At 42.7% G+C, this 26565-nt stretch overlaps 1 protein-coding gene and 1 long non-coding RNA gene across 6 annotated transcripts in view; one reads left to right on the top strand and one right to left on the bottom strand.

The window, feature by feature from the left end:
- LOC147008659 (uncharacterized) overlaps positions 1 to 11473 on the bottom strand; it is a 31443-nt gene extending 19970 nt beyond the window's left edge. The window contains exons 1-2 of one of the 2 annotated variants that reach the window (XR_015053159.1): positions 11245 to 11473; positions 2776 to 2805 (exon numbers count right to left, since the gene is read on the bottom strand). This is a non-coding gene — a long non-coding RNA (uncharacterized LOC147008659). The remainder of the gene's footprint in view (positions 1 to 2775; positions 2806 to 11244) is intronic. The other variant, XR_015053160.1, reaches the window with a different exon arrangement.
- Positions 11326 to 26565, top strand: part of LOC147008658 (uncharacterized) — a 140705-nt gene continuing 125465 nt past the window's right edge. For 3 of the 4 annotated variants that reach the window (XR_015053157.1, XR_015053156.1, XM_085863555.1), the window contains exon 1: positions 11326 to 11379. The gene's annotated coding sequence lies outside the window, so the exon portion shown is untranslated. The remainder of the gene's footprint in view (positions 11380 to 26565) is intronic. The other variant, XR_015053158.1, reaches the window with a different exon arrangement.

Here is a 26565-nt window from a genome sequence, read left to right as displayed (position 1 = left end):
CACTTTACTCCATCGATATCGATTTTTTTCCATATCGATATGTTTGTGGGATCGTACCGGTATATCAATATTTCAATATATATATATATATATATATATATATATATATATATATGTATGTTTATATATGTATATATATATATATATATATATATATATATATATATATATATATATATATATATATATATATATTAATGCAGGTTCCACAAATAAGCAATGGTTCGATGGTCCATTGCGTATCCATACACAGTATGACGTGCACATCATTGACACAGTCATTTTTCAAAGTATTCCCAAAAGGGCTTTTGTTTTTCCCCCATGATGACAACGAAAAAGATTATTTTACAACTAACTTCTTTTATTTTGTTTATTTTTTTGTTTTAAAGCGAGATCAGTATCAGTAACAGCACAGGTCGATAATCGAAATCCATTACTATCGCCGTACAGGTATGACCTTCATGGAACAATGTACAGGTATGATCATACCATTATCGCTTTCATACCAGCATTGCTTTCATACCATTATCACTTTCATACCGGTATCACTTTCATATGGGCAGCAATTTCATACCAACATCGCTTTCATAATGTTATCGCTTTCATGCCATGATCACTTTCATATCAATATCACTTTCAAAGCATTATCACTTTAATATCAATATTACCTTCATACCATTATCACTTTAATATCAATATCACTTTGATAGCATTATCACTTTGATAGCATTATCACTTTCATATCGGTATCACTTTCATACCATTATCACTTTAATATCAATATAACTTTCATACCATTATCACTTTAATATCAATATAACTTTCATACCATTATCACTTTAATATCAATATAACTTTCATATCGTTATCACTTTCATACCATTATCACTTTAATATCAATATCACTTTCATATCGTTATCACTTTCATATCAATATCACTTTCATACCAATGTCACTTTCAAAGCATTATCACTTTAATATCAATATAACTTTCATATCATTATCACTTTAATATCAATATAACTTTCATACCATTATCACTTTAATATCAATATCACTTTCATAGCATTATCACTTTAATATCAATATAACTTTCATACCATTATCACTTTAATATCAATATAACTTTCATACCATTATCACTTTCATATCAATATCACTTTCATACCATTATCACTTTAATACCGCTGCCGCTTTCACACCGCTGAAGCTTTAATATGGAGATCGCTTTCATACCGTTATCGCTTTCAAACCGGGATCGCTTTCATACCTGTATCACTATCGCAGATCACTTAATTGGCACAGGCTTTCTAAAGTACACCCGATTCATCTATACTAATAAAAGGCCGTGTGTGTGTGTGTGTGTGTGTGTGTGTGTGTGTGTGTGTGTGATCTCCACGTGTGGTGGTGGGTATCGGGAGGTTAAATAGATACCGATCAGAGGTGTGTGTGTGTGTGTGTGTGTGTATGTGTGTGTGTGTGTGTGTGTGTGTGTGTGTGTGTGTGTGTGTGTGTGTGTGTGTGTGTGTGCATGCATATGGTGTTTCAGAATGTGGAATGGAGTCCTCCCAGGGTGGGCTCAAAGTATCCACCTTCATTTCAATAAGGGGTCACGATTCATGGACCAAGCTGTGAAGTTTTTTGCTCAAAGTTTTGTGACGAGGGCTCTCTTCAGGGTCATTGCTGAGCCCTGGATAGCCTCCAAATGTAGTTAGTTTGTAATAATATTCCCAGGGATGGTTTTTAGCTCACCTGTAAAGTCGTTCCAGGGAGCTTATGGAATGGCGTGTCATCCGTCCGTCTGTCCACAAATACTTACAACTTCTTCTCAGATACTGCACATACATTGTCAATGAAATTTGGCCATAATCTTCATCACCCGTGATGGCATTAAAAAAAAAGCAGGGCTGAAGGGGTCTACCAAGGGAGTTGACAGAGAGGGGTGGGGGGGGGGGGTGCGTTGCCTCCCCGAAGAGGTATTTGCTTTCGTCTCAAACGATACACACAATCACGATGAAACTTCACGACAACCTTCATCACCCACGATGTAGCAAAGTTTGTTCATGACATTCAACAAATCTGGCTGAATGGGTTTTTACGGGGGTTGCCCCCCAAATTATGTATTTGCTTTCTTCTTCAAAACTACACATACAATTCCAATAAAACGACCACCATCTTCACAACCCGTGATGTACTAAAGTTTGTTCACGACATTAAAAACTCAAAGGGCACTCGGTGGGGCCTCCACCATGTAATGCCTGATCAACGAGAACATATCAGGCCCAATACATTTTTGAAATATCATGCTTTATATCGTTTTTGAGTCCTATCTCTCAATGGTGAAGAATCACTTTAAAAATTCTAGTAGTCGGATCTGGATTCTGCCTTCACCAAAATCTAATCAATTTGTTGTGATCACACACCCAACCTGTCCACCAAGTTTCATGCAAATCCGCCCACAACCTTTTGAGATATCATGTTTTTAGTGGTTTAGCCCAATCTCACAATGGTGAAGAATCACTTAAAAATCATCAGATCCAGATCTGGATCTTCACGAAAATTGAATAATTTCTTCCTTATCACACACCCAATATCTCCACCGAGTTTCTTCTGAATCCGTCCACAACTTTTTGAGATATCATGCTATATATCCTTTTTGGCCCCATCTCTCAATGAAGTATCATGTAAAAAATTCAAGTTGTCGGATCCGGATCATCACCAAAATTTAAACAGTTTGTCCTTGTCACATACTGAACCTGTCCACGAAATCTTACCCGGATCCGTCCAGAACTTTTTGTGATATCCTGCACACAAACAAACAAAGACAGAAAGGGGTGAAAACATAACCTCCTTCACCTTCAGTGGCGGAGGTAATAAAAAAAAATAAGTATATACATATTAATATATATATATATATATATATATATATATATATATATATATATATATATATATATATATATATATATATATATATATATATATATACATATATCTTGTTCTTCTTTCGGCTGCTCATACATACATATATCTTGTTCTTCTTTCGGCTGCTCCCGTTAGGGGTCGCCACAGCGGATTATCCGTATGATCCGCATAGTGATTTGGCACATGTTTTACGCCGGATGCCCTTCCTGACGCAACCCTGGTCGCCTCTTACGACACAGGGATATGGTACACCTATTTTAACCGGGGTATACACCGGCCCAGTACACTAGTACTCATTTCGCCGACCTCGGAAGGATGACAGGCTGAGTCAACCCCCTGGTGTATTAATTCAGTGGCCCAACGGGGCTTGAACTCAGGATCTTTTGGATCCCAAGCCGCTGCCCTAACCACTGCGCCAACACCAGGCTGCATATATATATATATATATATATATATATATATATATATATATATATATATATATATATATATATATATATATATATATATATATATATATATATATATATATATATATATATATATATATATATATATATATATATGGTCTGTCTTAAAAGTAACGGGACTTGCTTCACAGACATTTTATTCCAAAAAATATATTGAAATCACAGCTTGTCCCCTTCAAAATAGTTTCTCTCCAGTGTCACACACTTGTCCATCCTCTTCTATGCTTCGATGCACCCCCAGAAGGCTTCTTCTGGAATCCTCCGGAGCTCCGTCATCACAGCCCTTTTGATGGCCTCCACATCAGGAAATCGGGTCCCCTTGATCACCCCCTTGAGCTTGGGGAATAGGAATAAATCACAAGGGGCCAAGTCTGGCGAATACGGGGGTTGCTCCAGAGTTGGCACGTTCCTCTCCACCAGAAACTTTCGGATGCCCAGGGCATTGTGAGCAGGGGCGTTGTCATGGTGGAGCACCCAGGCGTTGTTCTCCCACAAATCCCTCATCTTGTCCCGGATTGATCTCATGAGGCACTGGAGGATCTCTTTCTACACGTATTGATTCACTGTTTGACCCTGTGGTAGAAACTTGAAGTGGATGATGCCCTTGATGTCAAAAACACAATGAGCATCACCTTGACCTTCGACTTCGACATCCTTGCTTTCTTTGGACTTAGTGATGCCGGACTTTTCCAATGACAACTCTGCCATTTGGTCTCGGGATCGTATTCGAATATCCACGATTCATTGCCAGTCATGGCTCTCTCAAGCAGATCTGGATCGTTTTCGAGGTGCTCGATAATGTCTTGACAGACAGTCACTCTTTGCTTTTTCTGGTCCTCGGACAACAGCTTTGGGACCATGTTTAGTGTTTACGCACACCTTGCGCATTTCGAGATTTTCAGTGATGATGCTCCAGACAGTGTCCTTGTTGATGGAAAGTTACGCAGTAATCATCTGCACCATGAGTCGACAATCTGCACGCACCATCTGCTTCACATGCTCGATGTTGTCAGCCGTTCTGCTCGTTGAAGGTCTAGCAGACTGTGGATCATCTTCAACCTCCTCCCGTCCCTCTTTGAACCTCTTGTGCCATTCAAATACACGTGTACATGACATTGTTTCTTCCCCATAGACTTGCTGCAGCATTGCGAAGGATTTGGAAGGTGTTTTGTCAAGAATGGCAAGAAACTTCAGATTGGCTCTCTGCTCACGACTCATAGCGCGACGACTCAGAACAGACAACGTGCAAAGCATGACCAGTAAAAAAGATCACACAATGAGCGCAGTCAACCATCACCAATCATATATATTGCTGGAATATTGCGAAAGACTGTGACGCAACCCGTTCATTCAAGTTGTATAAGTGGAGCATGCAGCAGGCTCAGTCCCATTACTCTTTAGACGGACCTCACACACACACACACACACACACACACACACACACACACACACACACACACACACACACACACACACACACACACACACACACACACACACACACACACACACTATTGGCATTAAAATGAAATAATGATGACAACGTTTATTTCACAATCTCGCGAGATGAAGAACTTTCGTGATCAGTGACGGATGGACTGACAAGCATATTATTATATAGATCATGAAAAATACGATGGTATTGGTTTGTATCTCATAAAAGTTAACTGTTAAAATAGTACTTTATTCTGCATTGATATGTTACATTGATAAAATATATAAAATCAAATTGTGGTTGAATTACACCTAAAAATGTTATAATTATGTTTGACAACTTTGTCGAACTGTGCCAAAAGCCATCTGATTACACAAGTAGAGCCTGTAAGCCTTGCAGTGCAACTCAAACCAAGGGCTTTACTTCCCAGCTCAAAATGTGGTTGAGGCTGTCGAGGGATGCCAGGTGATTCCATGGTCCAAGGTGTGCTGCAAGGACCGAGAGAAATACTCCAAACGGTATCTTGAAATACATTTTGCTGTGGATGTAGATGCCAAATATAATTTGTGACTTCTTCACTTATTAGGCTTAAATTAGACAACTTTGTTCCAATTTAATTGCGTAAAAAAACCTACAGAGTTTCCCTGTGTTATATAGATTATGCTAGATATGAGAATTATCGATCTACATTAATGTAGATTTGCGCACAGACTCGCACACTCACTGACAACACAGACCAATTACAAAAGCTTCTCCCTTTGGGCGAGACTAATTACACCCTCATTAAACTGTGCTGCCATCACTGTGTGAATTATTGCTTGTACGAGGTATAAAGTATTCCTTTAGTATGGTGACCATTCTTGTGTGTTAAACATAGATATGGTCATACAGGCATCCATATAATGTTAATAGCAATTCATTAAAACCAAATATTAGCCCCTGACATCAAATCCTGAAAAGTACTCTATTTGGATTTTATTACTTCCTTGCATTTGTACTGATTGTTTAAACGACATATTTACAATTACTGCTGGATTCCTTTCCCAGACAAAACCCTCTGCTTTATTTTTTTTACATTGAATGAAATCAGCCATGTCCACAGCTATTTAGGCATTTTGACCTTATGCATTGCTGTCTGAGATATATAGTCTCCCCCACCCCCCCCCCAATGACAGCCAACTTTGCCATCTCAAGGTGTATGTATGTATTTGATTTGTCATGCTAACAAATAAATAGTTTAGGTCAATAACTAATTAGCCTCCGCCATCGAAGATGGATGGAGGTTACTGTTTTCACCCCTGTTTGTTTGTTTGTTTGTGAACAGTATTACGGAAAAACTCCTGGACGGATTTCGACGAAACTTGGTGGGGGGATTATGTATGGTCCAAGGATCATGCCATTAGATTTTGGACTTTGTCCAAAAAAAAAAACTTCGAAAATTTTTAAACTTTTTTTTCAAAAAAATTTCGATTTTATTTGAAAAATATTTGATTTTTTTTTTTTTGCATTTCTACATGTTTTAAGTGATTTCCACCCCCCCCCAAAGAAATTTGTTAGAGAAAAAAACCCAGAAATTCTGCAACTTTTTTTCAAAAAAATTTCGATTTTTTTTTTTGTTTGTTTGTCATTTCTACATGCGCGTCGATCTAGTTTAGTTTATTCAATCGTAGTTCAGTGGAGTCTGATCTGTTTTGACCTACAATGAATAGGATATCAGGTTCACTTAAGTGACCCAGCAGTATTGGCGGCAGAGGTTTTGCACTCTACTGAGTGCTCCCCCTCTAGTTAAAGCTCTGTTGTTGAATTCTTTTCTGCTAACTGACAGTTTTTGCTTGTTCGGATAAACATCAGTTGAATGGGAATGTTATTTGATCATGACATAAAAAAATATTTAAAATTCGTGTGCAACATAAATGAACTTTATCTTAACAGTTATCGATTTCTAAACGAGGTTACGAAAAGGAAAAAAGATTGACCTCATTAATTGAGAATCTTCTTCTTCATCATCTTCACTTTTTAAATAGCCGAATTATGTCCACCTTTTGTGTGGTTGCTGGAGGGAGGGGTTGGTGGTGACAATTTTCATCCAAGTCTGCTACACCTGCTAGCCAGGCCTAATATTCTACTGAAGGTGACAGAAATTTGGAATTTAGTCAAGGTGACAACAATGACAACTGATTCTATGCGAAAGATATCCTGAAATCTTTAACGTTCACTCAGCCAAACAGACGAGACACCCAGTTTAACATCCATCTGAGATAGGTAGGTAACACCAGGATGACACTTTATAGCTTGGTCGAGACAGTTCAGAGTTTAGTTTATTCAGTTCAGAGATCATGCATTCCTCTAAGGTCTAGTCTTGAGCTCTTGGCTATCCTGTCAGTACATTTTTGACACCGCTCCTTCCCAATTCCATATCCTGGTGATGAATGATGTCATTGCCGAGCGCCGAAGGAAGGGAGTACTGCTTTTATTCTGTTTGATACTTGGCAAAAAAAAATTTGCCAAGTATGTTGGTCTGCAGCATCTGTCTGTCTGTCACACGATTTTTGGCCACAGTTTTCAAGCAATCATTCTGAATTTTTTTTGTTTATGTATGTCACCGGGTAAGGACAGCAATGATTAATTTTGGAGAAGACCCAAATCCGGATCCAGACACAAGAATTATTTAATTTCTAAGTGATGCTTCACCATTGAGAGATGGGGCCAAAATCTATATAATATGGAATAGGCAAAGCCGAGAAGCGAACGTAGAATTCTTCTTACATTCGCGTCTGACTTTACCTAAAACTTGTTCACAACTGTATAATTACCAACTATACCATGGTTCGTGTAAGTGCTGCACAACTGATGATTTTGGCGCAATTTCCGGTTACTTCGGCCTGGATTCGGGATCAGCGAACAAATAATGTAAATCACGATAAAAAAATATTTTTTGATGATGCAGGAGATATCTTTATTAAAATTAACTTTGGGGAAAAAATAATTGAATAAATAAACAATCACTTCTGGTCAAGAATAAAAGAAATTAAAAGTTCCAGAAAGAGTTTCAAAATCACTCCCGGTAATGTTAAATACAAAATAAACACTTCCTGTCATGAAAAAAAAATCACTTTCGGATGTATAAAATTAACTTTGGGGAAAAAAAATAATTGAATAAATAAATAAACACTTCCGATCATGATCTCCCGGCATGCATCATTCCCCCATGACAAAAACCGGAAGCAAAATGGTCACAGTCGTGACACGGATTCCAAATTGCCAGGGTATTGTGTTGTTGTTGTTGTTTCCTATTCTCCCATGTGCACGCGTTGAGTATGAAGCTCACTACGTTCGCTATAACATGATACTGGAACTCAAAGACTTATGGATGCGTTATGACAAAACTAGGTGGATGAGATGGTTCGATGACAAGAACAAACCATTTGATTCTGGTTTAGGTCAGGAATCAGATCCGAACTCTCAGTGGGATACAAAAAAGTAAACTGTTCAGCCTGGCGGAGGTAAGCGCTCCACCGATTGCCGTTCCGTTTCGCCAAGTGTCACTCCACGAATGATTTTTCATGTGTTTGTTTTCTTGGTTGTTTTTTGTACACCGCTCCTTCCCAATTCCACATCCAGGTGATGCATGACGTCATCGCTGGGCGTCAAAGGAAGGGAGTACTCAGTTTTTACTCCGTTTTCTTTCTTTCTTTCTTGTTTGTCCGGGAGATTTATTAGGCATCCTTTGACCTAGGAAGCTGAAATTTGGGGACAAAAGTGAAGATATTCTTTGGCAAAAATCCTATTTTTTGTTTTTTGATTAATCAATTAATTCATTACTTAATTATTATTTATGTTCTCATCTGGGCAATATCTCAGGCACCTTTTGAGCTCGGAAGTTGATATTTGGACTCGACAATGAACAAGTGATTTGGCTATAAAGGCTATTTTTATCCTCGCCAAAGGAGAGGGTATTGCATTTGGGTCTGTTTGTTTGTCTGTCCATTTGTTTGTCTGTCTGTCTTATTTGTCTGCACAGAGACCTCCCACTGGAGGAGGAAAGGAAAGAAGGCTTGAAACGGGGAGGGTGACTCGGCTTTTTCTTCTGGCAGCACGCCATTTTACATCTACGCCTTACTTCTTGTTTGGTATCTTGCCATTTTACACCCTCATCTTACTTCTTGCCTGGCATCTCGCCATTTTATACCCTTGTCTTATTTCTTGCCTGGAAGCACGCCATTTAGACCCTTGTCTTACTTCTTGCTTGGTATCTTGCCATTTTACACCCTCGTCTTACTTCTTGCTTGGCAGCTTGCCATTTTATACCATTGTCTTATTTCTTGCCTGGAAGCTCACCATTTAGACCCTTGTCTTACTTCTTGCCTGGCAGCTCGCCATTTTGCACCGTCAAGGGAATGATTCACGGACTTGAGTTTCACTGGAGTTAAACAGAAGTTCACTGAAGTTCTGTTTCAATGGAACTAAACAGAAGTTCACTGAAGTTCACGGCGTGAGTTCACTGGAGTTAAACCAAATTCGTAGCACTATCTTTCGCGTCATTTGTCCTCCTTGACTAATGGAGCTTTGCACCAGGTTCAACGCCACAGCTCGCTATCTCCAGTGGGTTTCATCTGCTTGTTAAGAATCGCCATGTTCATCTGCGGTAGTAGGGTGAGTGGGTCTGTGGACTAATCTGAGTGTCATGTGATGGTTGTGGATGGCATGGAAGAGATGTTTATAGACCCTGTCCCATGTATGTGACAAATGAAATTGCAAACCACCCCTTTTGTTGGGAGATTGTGATTCAGCTCCTCCTCTCATCCTTCCATTACACCACCAGCAAACAAATTTTTCAGTCTAAGATGACCACTTGACTGTTATCAAAGTTGTGACCATGCAAGTTCAAGTGTGTATATACAACACACTTCAAAGCATCTTCATAAGCTGGATGACAATATGGGGTTTTAAGGGTTTGCCAAGTTTCTCCTATGATGTCGGTCTCAGAGCCTGATGGGTCTCCACATCTGATGCCACACACCAAGTCATGTTTCTTATCCTTCCGGATATTGTCCTTAATATTAACTAACTGCCTGCGAAGAATTCTGCAGGGTTTGTATGATGTAACAACGTCAAACATGGAGAAGGATATTCTAACTTTCTCAGATAGCCCAGCCACATCCACAATTCTCACTCCTGTCATATTTTATTGAGCTGTGTCCTGTTGTTGTTCACTGGACGTGATGCTTTTGCTACTTCCCGCTTTTAAAAAGACCAACCGGGGTAACCACACTTACTCCTGACATTCTTCTTCTCACAAATTCTCCTCATGTATGCCCTCGCTACATCCTCTGCCTGCCCTCGCTGCACCCTCACCAACGCCTGCCCTCGGTACCGCTCTTCACTGCTGACCCCTCATATCATTCCTTACCCCCTCCTCTCGCCATTGCCTGCCCTCAATATATCCCCGATAAATCAGGTATTGACAATCAAAATGTCGAACAAATGGAGAGGCACCAAAGACGTCCCTTGCCTGCAGTGTCACGTGTTCTCGGGCCGGCCCTGACTGTGAGATGCGCAGACCACGAGTCCGAATATTTGCGCTTGTTGTCGACAAAAGACATCTGTGGAGCTCCCTGCAATGAGGTGACGTCATAAATAGATATCCCCCAAACGCGATTCCGAATCGGTGTACAACATAACATTATCACAGCGCGGTAATCTTATATCATATCGTTATGTTTGTACTACACGGCATTAGGTATTATATAAAATCCTCTCAATGAATCCGTTCGACGTGCTTTGGCGGCTCAGCGTTATTGCTCGAAATCCGAAGTGGTGATCCTCAGTCTGTGCGATTAGTGAGATCTCGTTACGTTCAGGTAATTCGCAGGTCCGATTACCTGCACCTGGATACGTTACCGAACTCCTTTATAACTACAATCATCTTTTGGAAAAGTCTTGTCCTATACTTTCATATTTAGACTCGTTTGTTCACGTTGCACTGGCACCGCACGAACAGAGAAGCATTTCGAATAACGAGGCGGTGTATAAATTCGTGTCCACTGTGTGTTCATTTATAAGCAAAATTTTACTCTTTAAAAAAAAATAAAAATAAGAAGCAAAACAGAATGCGAACCGCACAGGCTGATATGTCATCCACAAACCGTGAAGCGATTGAGTTCTAAATGAATTCGTTTTCACAATTCGAAATTATACCCGTAAATAACGAGCAATCATAAATTACACGAAGGAAAGCTCCTGAGGAAAGCTTTTGTTATATTCTGCTCCGCCAGTCACGACATCATAAGACTTTCACAGTTTTTCGCTCCTTTTGTCAGCACTTTCACGGTGATATAGCTTTCAATCGAAACAGTTAATGCGTTTTGCAATCCCACAAATATATTCATCAAAAAAAATAAATAAAAATAAACCTGGAGTAGAACGCCATGGTAACCGCGCATAATGCGCGCGCGCGCGCCGCGCTGACCACGTGACGGTGAGCTCCCGACGCGTCGAGATTAATCCGCGGCAGCACGCTCGGTGACCACAGCAACACCGCAGCGCACGTAATGTGATAAGTATGATCGGTGGCAGCTGTGAATATACCCAACAGCGGGAGATTGAACGGGTGCTAGTTGAGCCAAATCTGCCTGTTCTTGCTTTGTCTTGTGGCCGTGAGCTACCTTTCTGTTTTTGTCCACTCCTCCAATAACTCTTGAGGTTTTTTTTATTGATGCATTCGACGTTTGGAAAACAATGAGTACAAGTCTGAAGACGACAATGGTTCACGAGCGGTATTTGACGATGTAGATTGTTTCAGAATTCAAGGATAAGACGATGTGATAATGTTTGACCAAGTTATATAAATGATCGACATGATGTGGTGGGTGATGGGTGATTAGCTGCAAAATCTCGAAAACCCGGTTTCGTTCAACAACTTTCAAAATTTGACCTTTGCATAACCTTTAAAGTTCACAAAACAATGTTGTGGACATTAAAATAAGGAAACAGGATACGTGCTATAGCTTAATGGAGTTAGTTCCTCGAAGAATGTCGAAAACCTGGTTCGATTCCCACAACTTTGAAAATTTGACCTTTGTGGCCTTTAAAGGTCAAGGATTATGACCTTTTGGTACATTCCAGGAAAATATAATGTCATATAGGCTATATGGCATTTCGCACTCCTCGGATTATCCATACTTTGATGAAATCACCGTAAAAACAGACTGGAAGGGGGCACCATGGGCAAGGTGTTCGAGATAGAGCAAAATGGTTTCCAGACTTTAGGTGGGGAATGACCTCAAGAGTATGCATAAAAAATATTGTTATCCGAGCTCTCAAAGTTTCGGCGGTCGTATGATTTTTATGTCAAAATTCGCAATTTTCTAAGTTTTTGACCTTGACCTTGGGACGAAAATGAAAAATCGGACAACGACAAATTTTAGATAATTCATTTTGCTATTCAAATACCGAAGAACCCATTCCATTCAGTCAATTCTCTCAGAGAAGATAGATTTTTTAATCGGACTACCTCCTAAAAATGGCTTTTTTGGGCGTGGCTCCGTCCACAATGGGCGTAGCCATGCCCTCATCCAGGAAAACACAACTAGACATTGCTATCGAACACATAACCAAGTTTCATCAAGATCGGATCAAAGTCCACGGAGTTATGCTCTGGACAGACAGACACACAGACAAGCCAAGAGGCAGACATGGGTAGTCGCGATGGGCCCCTTCGATGGGGAATGACCTGAGGATTCAGCACAAGAAAATTCATGATTCCAGCTTCAAGGGTTAATGCTGCAGATTGTTTTTTCGTGAAAATACCCCCACATTTAGAGGTTTTTCGGCCGTTGCTAGGCAACGGAGGGGTCCATAGCAAGGGTTCTTTCTCACACATAACTTGGACATACCATGAACTTACAATACCAGTTTCATGTATATCTGACTCATGGTCTCTGAGATATAATGCACTTCTTTTTTTTATTGTTTTTGACCAGGGTTCATTCAAAGTCTATCTTCTCCGACAGTTTTCATTGGATCCAGCTGGAAATTTTTAACAACATGGCTGAATGTACTGCCCACAGTCGCTCGTGGCCAGATTTTTGATTTTCGAAAAAATAATTTTTTTATGATTTTTCAAAAATTTCAAAAAATTTCAAAGTCCCGTTGCTAGGCAATGGATTGGTCCATAGCAACGGTTCTCATTTGCACACAACTTGGTCATGGTATGAACCTACCAACCAAGTTTCATCGAAATCGCCATTGTATTAACGGAGCACTGGACCGAACAGAGAGACAAACATATCGACGGAAAAAGTGATAATAAGGGTAGAACAACTTTCCAGTTTTTTTTTTTTTTTTGAAAAATTTTTTTTTTTCGACAAGATCGACTACCCAACAGACACACAGACATAACGAATATACTGGTCACTCTGGCTGGCGCTCGTGAACCAATAACCTTTTGATTGTTGTTTTTGTTTTCCCACCCACTTTTTATTTTTTATTTTTTGACTACTCACACTTCAGGATTGTTTCCCTGATTATGAAAACATTTTGCTCCGGTCAAGCAGCAGAAGAGCTTTTTGAGTGTTTGCAATATCCTGTAGTCAAGTCCAGTTTATTCGTCAAGTCATTTACATGGAAAACGACTTTGTAGAACACCTTTACCCCCACACGGTCTTGAGAAACGAGGACATGGGGCGGGATCTCTGTGAGCAGAAAATTTGATTGGTCGAGATGATGTAAAATGATGTAATATTTTGTCCAAGTACTGTTGCTGACAGGAGGGTTTTGAAAGTGCCAAAAACCCAATATGTGTTCTGCAGTGTTCAAGTATATAATTCAATTGAAATGAAATTAGGATTTTATAGGTTGTAGAAATTTTGATTTTTTTTTTCCTGGAAATTTACCGCCATTTATGCAGCGTCTTGAACACCGCCTTATTTAACATGTTACATTAGTTCTTCGTGCATGTTGTTTGTGTCTATTATGATGTCCTTAAACAGTAAGTTACCTGTTTGGAATGATTTTCAATTTTGTTTGACCGCCAGACAGACAGAATAAAAAAAACAATATTCTCACTCCGCTCTGCGCATGCTCGGTCAGGACAAATTCAGTCAAAGTAGTGCTAAACTACAGGTTTGTTTTCTGATTTCATGGAACGATTCTTGTTCAAAATATAACATTCAATTGAAATTAAATTGTTCTTCTATCATAAACTGGCATGAGTAGACACATAGACAGACGAACAGAAATCAACTAATTGCTTCACCCCACTTTTTGTTTTGCGTAGGTGGAGTAATAACCACCCCAACCACCAAACGACCACTCTAGCCTTCCACACATTTTATGATCCAGTAAAAAGGCATTTCTTGAGATTTTGACTCCAGGTGGTGATAAACGTCTGAAAACTAACGAAGACATCATGTATTAAATTATTAAACTGACACCGACTCAGTGGTTCCAGTACCTTGTGGAGCCCTAGGCTTGTTGACCATGTTGTGATGTAACACTTCGAATGTGTAAACGAATAAAATAGCAACTGAATGAAGGTTGTGATCATGATCGATAATGGCTGAGTGCTGGATGTGGTTGTGAACGATTCATTCTTGAGATGACAAAACATCCATGATCGAGGAAAGCAGCCAAATTAAAGTTAGTGCACAATAAAAAGCAAAAATGTCTGTCTGGTATAGAACAAAACTGGAGAGTTCAGAGAACACGATATCTTGCACAGTGTTTAAGTATATACTTCACTTCTAATAAAATAATGATTTTAAGGACATGTGCAGGAAATAAAGTGAGATGCACAGGGCCCCATGGGTGACCCAGATGCAGGTAGCCAAACAGGAAGAGTCAGCGTTGAGGCACGATCGCAGGGTGTAGCTGGCCATTGCTGCAAACAGGTATGTGGGCACACAGAGAAATGGTGTTAACAGGGAGAAGGGGGCCAAATTAACAGAGGTCTGGGTGGGCAACTCTCCACAGAAAGGTGTACGTGCCTGAGTGTGTGTGGTCTATGGGTCCCCCACGTGAGCTGTCCGAACCTATGCCCGACGTCATGACGCAGGTCGAAACAGAATGGCTGGGATGCGAGCCATGCTCCTCACTGCCATGCCATGAGGTTGAAGCCACATGGCTTGTGCAGGTTGGCATGGGTTTGGGGGGGGGTGGGGGCAAGCATGTGGGCGGGTGCTTATGCACGTGTGAGAGTGCACATGAGGTGAGCGGAGTGAATGTGGCGCTGGTGAATGACCCCTTAGTATGGACGTGGTGGACGAACAAGGAAGGCAGATGAGGAAGCAATCATTTGAGACAGATGGTGTAGTGCTGGGATAAGGCGGCTTCCCCAGGGATAACGAGACGACTCTGGGTCCGGGTGACCAACGGGGTGCCACACGGAGTATACATGCATGCAGGCCCTTTGAGTTTAGTTAGGTTTTGATTTAAAGCTCCCCTCTGGGTTTTATGGGGAACCCAGGGGATTAAGATGAAACACTACTGTTTGGGGGTGTTTCATGGCCCCCAATTAGGCTTGGAGAAATGCAGGGGCCAACACGTAAATTGGGGGAGGGGATGAATCCCCCTTGAGCCCTTCAGGAAGGGAGTGGGTAGATGTAATGAGGTAAATTCATGCGGTGTTCCCCATGAACATTGGCACAGGAATGGGAGTTCTGGGATGCACAGGGAGGAGCTCCGTGGGAATCCCGAGCAGAGGATGCAGCAGGCTGTGCTTGTGCGGCATTCATGAATGACCTTGCAGCACACATGGCACAAGTGGACTTGGCCACCGTGGCTGCAGGATCTTCGCGAAGGGTCCTGCGCAGATTTTGGGGAAGTCTCACGGCACGAGCGTAAGGTATGGCAGCCATAATTGCTGGTTCTCCATGGGGTTCCTTGGGGCCCAGCACGGGATAAATAGAAGGCGGAAGACCATATAAGCAGGTTGACGGGGACGTTTAGAGTTAGAGGGATTATTTGTAACATTTTAAATTGACGATGGGATATATTTTTCTCGATTTGGGAGACATTTCTCGATTTGCTTTCCTCTGCCTTCCTCTCTCCATCCTGACAGAGTTTGGAATGAGAGGGGATTGAGTGAAGAGGTGACATGAGGTGAAGGAGGCATATGGCCAAATATTTTAGGGATTGAGATGAAGTGACTGGTATGAGGACGGTGTGTGTGTAGAAATAAGGTGCACCCCCTTGTAAGGATGAATCCCCACCTTTAGTGACGTCACATAGAGGGGATTCAGATGTTAAGGAATGAGATGCTGTTCTGGCGTTGATGCTGAGAGAAGTAAAGTTCTTAATTTGCAAAGGTGAAAAAGTTCAGTTGTGGGCTAGAAGAGTGTCTCATTGGGTGTAGGAAATTGGCAAAAGGGAATCCTGGTACTGGGTGTGCACAGGACTCCAGGCGGACCAAAGAGCCCAGTGATGCTACGGAGTTGGCCAAGTTCCCTGGGAGAAGAACTCGCATGCCAAATGACAGTGAGGATACTCATGGGGGAAGCCAGGAAACCCTCCCTCTAGGACTTGCCATTAAGTAGAATAGCTGAGGATGGGGGGGGGGAAGGGTTACCCCTCATGGCATAGGATTCCACATTCAGAGGTAGCCTGCAAAAGGGAGCCACACTGCCCAGCCCTAGTATTATGTAGGAGCACAGAGAGATAATTTATGGGTGAGGTCAAAACTGTTGGAGCACCAACACGCAGGTATCTTAGCTGCTTGGAACCACATTGAGGGGTGGGGTTAATGATAAATGAGAAATGTGTTTTGCGAAATGTGAGGTTAGAGTAGGGATACTCCCTCTTTGTACCATTTTGGATGTCTGCAGCTGCTGAGATAAACAGTCGGGTAATTGGACTTTGCGTGGACCCATTGAAATTGTTAGTATAAGTGGGATGTACACCCCCATTGGGCTTCTCTGCTGGTGAATTTTGTGGGGCGGCATGCCACCTCATCATTTATTGCAACTGTATGTGCCTGGATTTACCTCTGAGGAGATGGTTTAGTTTAAATGGGATTAGTGGGCCCGGTAGTGATGGCTTAGTTTGGAAGGATTTAAAGGGTCAGGAGTCGCATATTAGGATAAGAGGGTTTAGTGGGGAATGTGATATTGGAATAGGTTAGGGCTGAAGCCAGCCATCCTACCTGCTGCCATTGCACATTTCTGCCATCCTGACAATGACATCTGCTGCTGGCTAGTTTCATCTCCCATGCCACTCAACTGCCTGTTAGCAATCACTGCCTTCTAGATTTGCCATGCCACCTGTTTGTCAGTGCCAACCATGCCATCTGCTGGGTGATGCCATTCCACCTACTGTGCCATTGCCACCCACCCACTGCATCACTTTTTGCTGTGAGCCATTAATGCCGAAAACCCTGCTAAAGGTCACAAGAGCCATTGTGTCAAAGCCACATGGGCCAAGTGTCATTTATTTGGTGGACCATGAGGGCCATTTGCATTTTTATTGGGCTACATGCGCCGAAGGTTCACAGCCAGAAGTCAATAGAGACATGAATATCACTGTCAAGGTTGGTGAATCTCTCTGTGATCTCAACATCCTCAACACAAACAGGTACAGACAAGAGAGCAGCATCCAATATGTCATTGAAATCCTGGGTCTTAGTTTTGACTCAGGAAACTCATGATCCCAGCAGGTCCCATGCCTCATTAAGCACCTCGAGGGCCCCCAAAAGGATATCCAGAGTCTCTGCAAAGATGACTGCATAATCTGTGAAATCAAGGTCAGAGATCTTGACATTCCAAACGATGCACCATGGCTTAATCTCTCCGACATCCTCCCCAGAATCCAGTCGAAGCGCTGAAAAGTGTTGGGGCCCTACACACCCCTAGCAAATTCCAGTAACAACTGGAAATAAGTCGGAGATGGTATCACCACATCTCACTGTGGGGTTAGTGAGATGTTCAGTTTTGTTCAGACATCAGATTGATCAGTTTTGATGGCACCCCAAAAAGACCAAGAATCCTCCAGAGGGCATCCTGATTCACTGAATCAAATGCTTTGCAGAGATCAACATAGGCTGCAAGCAGCCCCTGCTGAAAATCTCGTTGGCATTCGGTGTGGATCACAGGGCAAGGGTACAGTCAATTGTTGACCTATTTGGTGTAACGCCTGACTGCTCTGGATGCTGGTGCTGAAGCAGATGGTGGCAAACCCTATCAAGAATTATCCGAGCAAAGACCTTGCACGGCACTGAGTGCAGCGTCACCCCTCGGTAGTTGTTGCAGTCCTGGTGATCACCCTTCCCTTTCTAGAGAGGGACAGCAAGACCCCTCTTCCAGTCAACTGGGATGATGCCTGTGTTCCAGGCAGAGCACAGAATTGCATGCAATGACACGAGTACAGCATTTCCACCAGCCAACTTCCAGACTATGCTGGGTGGTACAATTCTCCCAGATTTAAGCTGCAACTTCAGAGTTGCTACCACAAGCCTGTGGTGGGTATTGAGGAACCGAGCACGCCGGTAGACCCTGCAGTTCTGGATCATCCTCCAGCGATCATCAACTCTCACTGAGGTGAGCAGCACTCACCTCAGTCAGAGCATTTCGAGAAACCAGGGAATCGACGCCCAAGGAGCGATGAATCCTAAGTCTCATAATACGCCTGTTGGCCAGTCTTACCTCAATTATCATTGGAGTCAGCTTTTTGGACACAGCTACAGCAACTCCTTGGGCATGGTAACCATCAGAGCGACTAGACCAATAGGAGGCATAACCACCCGTGATGATCTCGCCACTATCTGGTCTCCGAACCTCAGAGAGTGTTGCAATACCGATGTTCAAACGCTTTTGCTCAGATGATAACAGAGACAGGTGATCATCCTCTCTTCGGGATAAGACATTCCAGGCACCCACCCGAAGGGACCGCCTCAGGTTAACCCAAGGAAACTGCCATCTGGTGGACGACAGCACCACCCCGACACACACTACCACAATCTGACCTCAGAATGTTACCCCATGTTTTCCCTCCGATCATAAATTATTGGGGGTCCTGAAGGCTTTGCCACAATCCCGTCATCCTGTGAGCTGTCCTGCGAAGGGCAGCTGCACAGGAGGTACTCCACGGAGTGAGTTTTCAGATTTTTAATGCTTTTCGTATGTTTTGCGGAATGAAGGGTGTTACAATGGCCAGAATGCAAATCTTGCAACTAACCTCCGAATCAAAAGTAACCCAACTGCAGGAGGACGTCTGCAGACACAGTTTGCATTAGATATGGATGGCCGTTGGCTAACAAGGAGCTCCTCCACCCTTTGTGCAAATCTTGTGGGTTAAACATGCTTAATATAGCAAAGTTAATTCCTTAAAGTAAATATTTAGCATAAGCAGAAAGTAATCAATATTGATATTAGATGTTCATCGCTAGTGTAATAGTTTGACAATGTCTACCCATTCCTCGGTCTGTTTCAAAAATTATCAACCCGTTTGACCTAATTTATTGATGTTTTACCCTTTGGAATCTGGCCGTGATGTGGTCTTTTCATGTTTGCAAGGCCATGCAGCCTAATTCTAAGCAACAAACCCAAACAAACATTGCGAGTGCCACGAGCTGTGTGGGGGGGGGGGGGGAGGGATTAAAAGTCATGGTGAGGCCAATGGGTCCATCAGGTCAATCAGCACCCACTGGTGAGTGAGCAGGGAGGGGTGTGATGGGACAACAGGGGTGCATGGACCCAAGTCTATAAAGGTGGGGGCGATGAAAGATGTAGGAGGAGAAACTGCGGAGCCCAGCACAGAAGGCTGCTTATTAAAACTATTCACACTGAGGGAAGCTACACAACAACCCAGTACACCTCTCCTCCTCTTCCTCCAAGGTATCGTGATGAGGGGACCAGAAGGCCTACTTTTAGCTGCAAACAGGCCTCCTATCCAGCTCTGCTGGGTTTGGTGCAATCTCTCTTCAGTCCGTTGGTGATCCGTTGGTTACATGGGCACCTAGTTGGTTGTGTGTTAAGAGGATTGTTGGGTGCATCATTCATTTGTTCTGGATTGCTTCCTTTTGTTTCCTTATTACCTATGCTATGTTGAACCAATGGTGGGAGAGACAATCAAGCAGGTTGGCAGCAGTTTATTAAAGATAAATGCATGCATTTACAGGCAAATATTCACAAGTGTAGTATCACAACGAAAAGCAATTATTCCTTAAGCACAGAAGAACCCCTTAGACATTCTTAGCTTATGGAGACACAGAAAATTAGAGAGTGTCTCTCTCGCTCTCGGGAAATTAGAAAAAGAAGATAAGGCATGGTTGCGGCCTCACGCTCACTAAACACAAGATGGCGGGCTGATGGTGGTCCCAAAGTGGAGGGAAAGGAAAGAAGGAAATCCGATTGGCATGTGGGTGTGGCATGTCGAGAGAGGTCAGATCAGTATGGAGTCGCTGTGCCCCAAGGATCTTGCGCTGCCATTCATCCTCGTGGTCTTGGCCCAGCACAATGTGTCTCCTGTCATCCTCTGGCTTGACAACACACACAGACAGGAAGGCAGGCAGCAGGCAGGAAGTTCTGAGTCTCATCTTGATCCTAGGTGTATCAGGCAGCGCCGATCACTGGTGTGTCTTGGCTTATATAGGCCTTCAGTGAGGTGCGGCTTGGGGGAGGGGGTGGGGAAGGTGGTTGTTGCCCGCTCGTGTCGCATCACCACATTGACCCTCATTTTCCACAATGTGATGTTGCATTTTTTACTTGCCTTTCTACAATGAGGGTTCAGCTCCTGCATCTTGGTAGCACTACTATGGCTTTGCAGAATCTTCCTCGTCGACGATGGCAGCACTGACATGGCTTGGCAGGAACCGCCTCACCGACGATGGCAGCATTAACATAGTTCTGAATGTGTGTTTTGTGGCATAATGTGTGTGCTGTGAGATGTTGTGTTGTGTGTATGGTTTGTGCTGTTGGAGGGTGCAGTGGGGAGGAAAGTTGGGAAAAAAGGATTCAAATGGGTTGAGTATGGGAGGTATTGAAATGGATTGAATGAAGAGGGGGTGATTTTAAGAAAGTAAGGGGTCTGAGACTTGGAGGGGGAAAGGGCAAGGGATTTTAGGGAGGCATGTGGCAAGAGAGGTTTGAAAGTGAAAGTGTTAGGGATTTGGATGGATGGATCGGGGGATTTAAAGTGGGAAATTTGAAAGGGGCACAAAACCTGCTAAACAAATAACACATTTTCCCTGTCCCTGTTACGATGGGGTGTGGTGTGGGGGGTAACCTGACCAAACACACTTACTAATGAAATATCTAACTGAGCGTTCCTCCTGTGTTGAGTGTGACTCCCCAGGGTCCTTTTAATATAACCGCAACAATATGTTGAAGTTGTCTGATTTTTATTTATATTTTTGGTAATACTGCACAAGTGTCTTAAGTGGTCGCTCAAATTGGTAAATGTATTATCAGCAGTTTGGCAAGCCTGGCTGCAGGTTTATTTTCTAAATGAAATGTTTTCCCATGGTGATTCCGTCGTTTTGCTATACCTACACCAAGCTAAGTGTGGGCAGAGATATTTTTGTTAAGGTGTGAACATGTACAGTTTTACACGTTCAGTGAGGCATAATTGATGTTGTTTGAATACTCCAAAACAGAAAGCCCCAGTTCAGTGAGGTCGTGTCAGTGGTCCTTGAAGAATCGATCAATGCTGCTCTCTAAAGGCAGGAGGCACCACACTGAGGATATCATGGAGACCACTTGAAAGAGACATTATTAAGCCAGTGCAGGAGTCTCAAACAACTTTTCCAGCCCAAACTACTTGAGTCATTTGGGAAGAGATTGAAAGGCCGATTCAAAAGCTTTGTGTGTGCCAGCTTGATACAGGGAAACAAGGAACACGACATCACTTAAAGTCGGTTTGGCATCACCCCAAAGACTGGACAGTTACTTGGACCTTGGCACAAATGACTACATATTCATTTGTGAGGTTCGGTTTTTTGTGTGCCTGCTGCACCTGTCCTTTCTCATGTGGAAGTAAAACGTCCATCACTGGCACATTTTGAAAGAGTGGACGTATTTCGGCCAAATTAATGCTGCCTCAAGTTTGTCCATGCAGTCGTTTAATTGTAACATCGTAAAGTAACCTTGGCGTGGCATTTCTCCATTCGTTTTAATGCCTCTGCATATGAACGTCGGGTGGCGAATCGAGTTAAAAATTGCAAATAGACAATGACACACAAAACGCTGCTAATTCGACAGCACGGACGTGACGGCATCTGGCGAGTCCGAAATGGGAGAAACAAATCGATGGGTGCCGTGCCTTGTGATTTGCCGGTCGCTGGGGAACCAACAGTTTAGCCGTTACACATATGCTCTAATTACTTCGCGTGTCAGCAAAGCAATCGAGAGCTCACGCCCGCCGTGCATCGACACGCGGAGATGGTGGCGCGTGCAGGGCGTCGCTCGCACGCGCATCGCATGCCAAACGGCCGCCTGCATTTTCCCGTGCCTTAGTCCATTGTCATTCCGCGAGCAGGCTGGCCACTGGTAGCACGCCGGCTTAATAAGATAAGGCTTCTCGCGGATAATGAAAAGCGCGTTTCGCTCAAAATGGAAGAGGATTTTGGTCCTGGATATATCATTGTACAGGACAACACAAGGTATCGAGAAGGCTTGTCGAGTCTTTAATATTTTCGACAGGGTGGTCCTTATGTCTCCTTATACACAGCTGCACATTTTGTATATTTTGCCCGATTGAAGGTTATTCCATTGATTACATATAAAAGAAGCACTCGCACCCTGCGGGAGCGGCCACGGGGGTTATGTTCATTATTTTAATATTTCCAATCATATATATATATATATACATATATATATACATATATATATATATATATATATATATATATATATATATATATATATATATATATATATATATATATATATATATACATATACATATATATATATGAAAGCTTTATATATTACTAGTGCAAGCAACTAACGACTTTGGTACATCCTACTTGCAGACAGAATAAACGTAAGCTTTATATATTTGATGAACTCGTTTGTAAAAGAGCTTTATAGATTTGATGAAGTGGATTGTGGTTGCATTCTGAAAGAAGCTGTATTCAATGTCTTTAGAAAGTATTCACACCCCTCGACTTTTTCACATTTTGTTGTGTTGCATCGTGAATTTAAAATGGATTACATTTAAATGTTTTTGTCACCGATCTACACAAAACGCCCCATAATGACAAAGTGAAAACATGTTTTTGGAATTTTTTTTTACAAATTAATTACAACGAAAAGCTTAAATGTCTTGCTTCAATGAGTATTCAACCGCCTGAGTCAGTACTTTTGTAGAAGCTCCTTTGGCAGTGATTACAGCTTCAAGTCTTCTTGGGTATGTCTTTATCAGCTTTGCACATCTGGACTTGGGGATTTTCCCCCATTCTTCCTTGCAGAGTTGTTCAAGCTCTGTCAGGTTGGATGAGGAGTATCAGTGAACAACAATCTTCAAGTCTTTCCACAGATTAATTCTCAATGGGATTTAAGTCAGGGCTTTGGCTGGGCCCCTCAAGGCCTTTCAAGTTCAAGCTGGATGGAGGTTATGTTTTCACCCATGTCTGTCTGTCTGTCTGTGTGAGCAGGATATCTCAAAAAATTGTGGATGGATCGGGCGAAATTTGGTGAAGAGCTTGGGTATGTGACACGGACACGATAATTCGATTTTGGTGAAGATCCGAATCCAGATCCAGATCTGATATTTTTTTCAGTGATTCTTCACCATTGAGTGATGGGGCCAAAAACGATATATATATATATATATATATATATATATATATATATATATATATATATATATATATATATATACATACATACATACATACATACATACATACATACATACATACATACATACATACATACATACATACATACATACATACATACATACATAGATGTACGAACAAATACCACCCCGTTATTTCGCTGACGCTAATACTAAAGGGGGAAGTGAGAAAAAGAGGTGGGGGGTGGGGGAGAGAGAGCAGGGAGAGTGAAGCAGTGGCATGGAAAGGAGAGGAGTGAGGGGAGTGAGGAGGGGTGGGGGAAGGGAAGACAGTGTGAGGTGAGAGGAAGGGAAGGCAGGCATGCGGTGGGGTGTTAATTACGATTCATCAAAAAAAAAAATTCATCAAAATTCATACCGTCTCATCAAAATGATTTTGCATCCAACAACAGTGAATATGGAAACAAAATAATGTCTGAAATTCATTTTCTACCAGTCATCCGATAAACACAGCTGGAAGACAAACTCCTATTCAAACATAAATACCACCCGGAGGAGCGCGGAGACAAACACTGCCTGGTGGATGCATCCGTAGCTGAGCTGGCCGTGGACAACCACTGCTCGGACACGTCCGGAGACAAACAGCATTGAGACAGACAGAGACAGACAGAGACAGACAGAGACAGACAGAGACAGACAGAGACAGACAGAGACAAAGAACGACAACCGTCCAGTGAGGGAGAGCGGGGAGGTTAGAGGTGGCTTCTCCCCCCCGGAGAAGGGTGAATAAGGTTGCGGCGTGATCGGACGAGGAGAGTTCCTTCCTCCACAAGAACCGCAAGTTGGTTGCGTGCCGTCTCTCTGTCGGTGAACTGAGAGAGTTTTTGAGATAGTTGATGACCATCGAGCAGGCAAGGTTGTGGTCAATCTGACGGGCAGGTTGAACAAGTGTGGAGTTATCAGCCCTCGCCTTGACGTTCAACTTAAAGACTTGGAGAAGTGGCAGAGAAACCTCCTGCCTTATGGACAGTTTGGGATACAGAGGAGAGTTTTGGTTGCCGGGATGAGGGCTGAAGGGAGCTCTGGATTATATCATCACATCTCGACGCTGGCCTGGTTCGCCCATGTCAGCCGAACCACGCGAGGTGGACAGGTTCATGTCATTATATGTGTGTGTGTGTGTGTGTGTGTGTGTGTGTGTGTGTGTGTGTGTGTGTGTGTGTGTGTGTGTGTGTGTGTGTGTGTGTGTGTGTGTGTGTGTGTGTGTGTGTGTGTCGGTGGGCCCGTATGTAAGTAGGAATTGTTTAAGTGCTCTTTGCTGTACATACTTGCATCTCAATAGTCGGATATCTCTGCTTCTTGCATGCTCCCCTGCCCCATTATAAATGAATACCCCATTTGTTAAATGTATCAGTTCCTTGCTGTGTTTCTTCCATTGGCTTAGCATGGCACGTGTTGGTGAATTACAAAGGTTGTTGCCACTGTAAATGTACATTTGGACCGACGGGAGTTCGGCAACCATCCGCTCGGGTTGCGCACGGGTCGGGCACGCTAATGGCTCGACTTATACGAGTGCCGTTGAGGGTGTGAATACTCGGTAACTCGCCACGTGGATCTCTAGGTATTTTGAAGATTGGCAAATAACCCTGTACCACGTGATGGAATTATTGACGATTCATGGTCCGGTAAGGGACCCATACCCTTGGAGTTTTCCGAAAGGTACGATCTAGATTCCGGGTGTTCGGTAGAGTCGACCCTACTGCACCACCTAACTGTCGTGCTCACAGCCGATACCCGGCTCCACAACAATATATATATATATATATATATATATATATATATATATATATATATATATATATATATATATATATATATATATATGTATATATATATATATATATATGTATATATATATATATATATATGTATATATATATATATATATATATATATATATATATATATATATATATATATATATATATATATATATATATATATATATATATATTGTTGTGGAGCCGGGTATATATATAATTAATTACGATTCATACCGTCTCATCAAAATGATTTTTCACAGAATAACAATGAAGACGGAAACAAAATTATTTCTGAAATCCATTTTCTACCAGTCATACTTGAAACATGGCCCAGAGACAAACTTCCATCAGGAGACAAACTCCCGTCCAGACAAAAATACAGCCCGGACGAGTCCGGAGACGAACACCGCCCGGACGCGTCTGGAGAGGAACACCGCCCGGACGCGTCCGGAGACGAACACCGCCCGGACGCGTCCAGAGACGAACACCGCCCGGACGCGTCCAGAGACGAACACCGCCCGGACGCGTCCGGAGACGAACACCGCCTGGACGCGTCCGGAGACGAACACCGCCCAGTCGCGTCCTTCGACGAACAGCGCCCGGACGTGTCTGGAGACCAACACTGCTTCTGGGTTCTGGTTCTCACTTTCTGCCATGATCTTTTCTGGGAAAGCCACATTTCCAAACTGGCCTCCAAAGCCAGTCGCTGACCTCCATAATGCAAAGCCCTTCCTTGGCACACCTGAGGTCGTGACCACATCCAAAATTTTTGTCCATGGCCTGATGTAGCACTGTTCCCCCCTCTGGGCTGGTGCCCCGTCTCTCACCTTTCTCGGCATCACGTTATGGAACCCAAGGCATTTCAGATCGTTGGTATCTCCTCTCGATGAGGTTGGGTCTTTGGGTCTCTCACTCTCTCACCACAGGCAGGTCAGTTGTCTTTCAGTCTTCTGCCATCTCCTCTCTGGCCTGCCCCCTGCTGTGTCTGAGATATGTCCCTCCCCCCTCCCCATGTTTCTGAAGGGCACTCAAGGTCCTGCAGCAACCCCCTTCTGGTGAAACTACGAAAATCAAGAATCACTGCTCATCTTCACTCTTTAATTCGTCTTTTTTTACCACGTTTGGAACAAACTCCCACACTCTCTTCAATCCCACTCACCCCTCCACGTCTTCAAAACA

Source organism: Eptatretus burgeri, chromosome 18 (genome assembly GCF_056783735.1).
Source record: "Eptatretus burgeri isolate ZD-2024b chromosome 18, Ebu_testis_v1, whole genome shotgun sequence".
NCBI lineage: Eukaryota > Metazoa > Chordata > Myxini > Myxiniformes > Myxinidae > Eptatretus > Eptatretus burgeri.
This window is presented reverse-complemented; position numbering and strand designations above follow the sequence as displayed.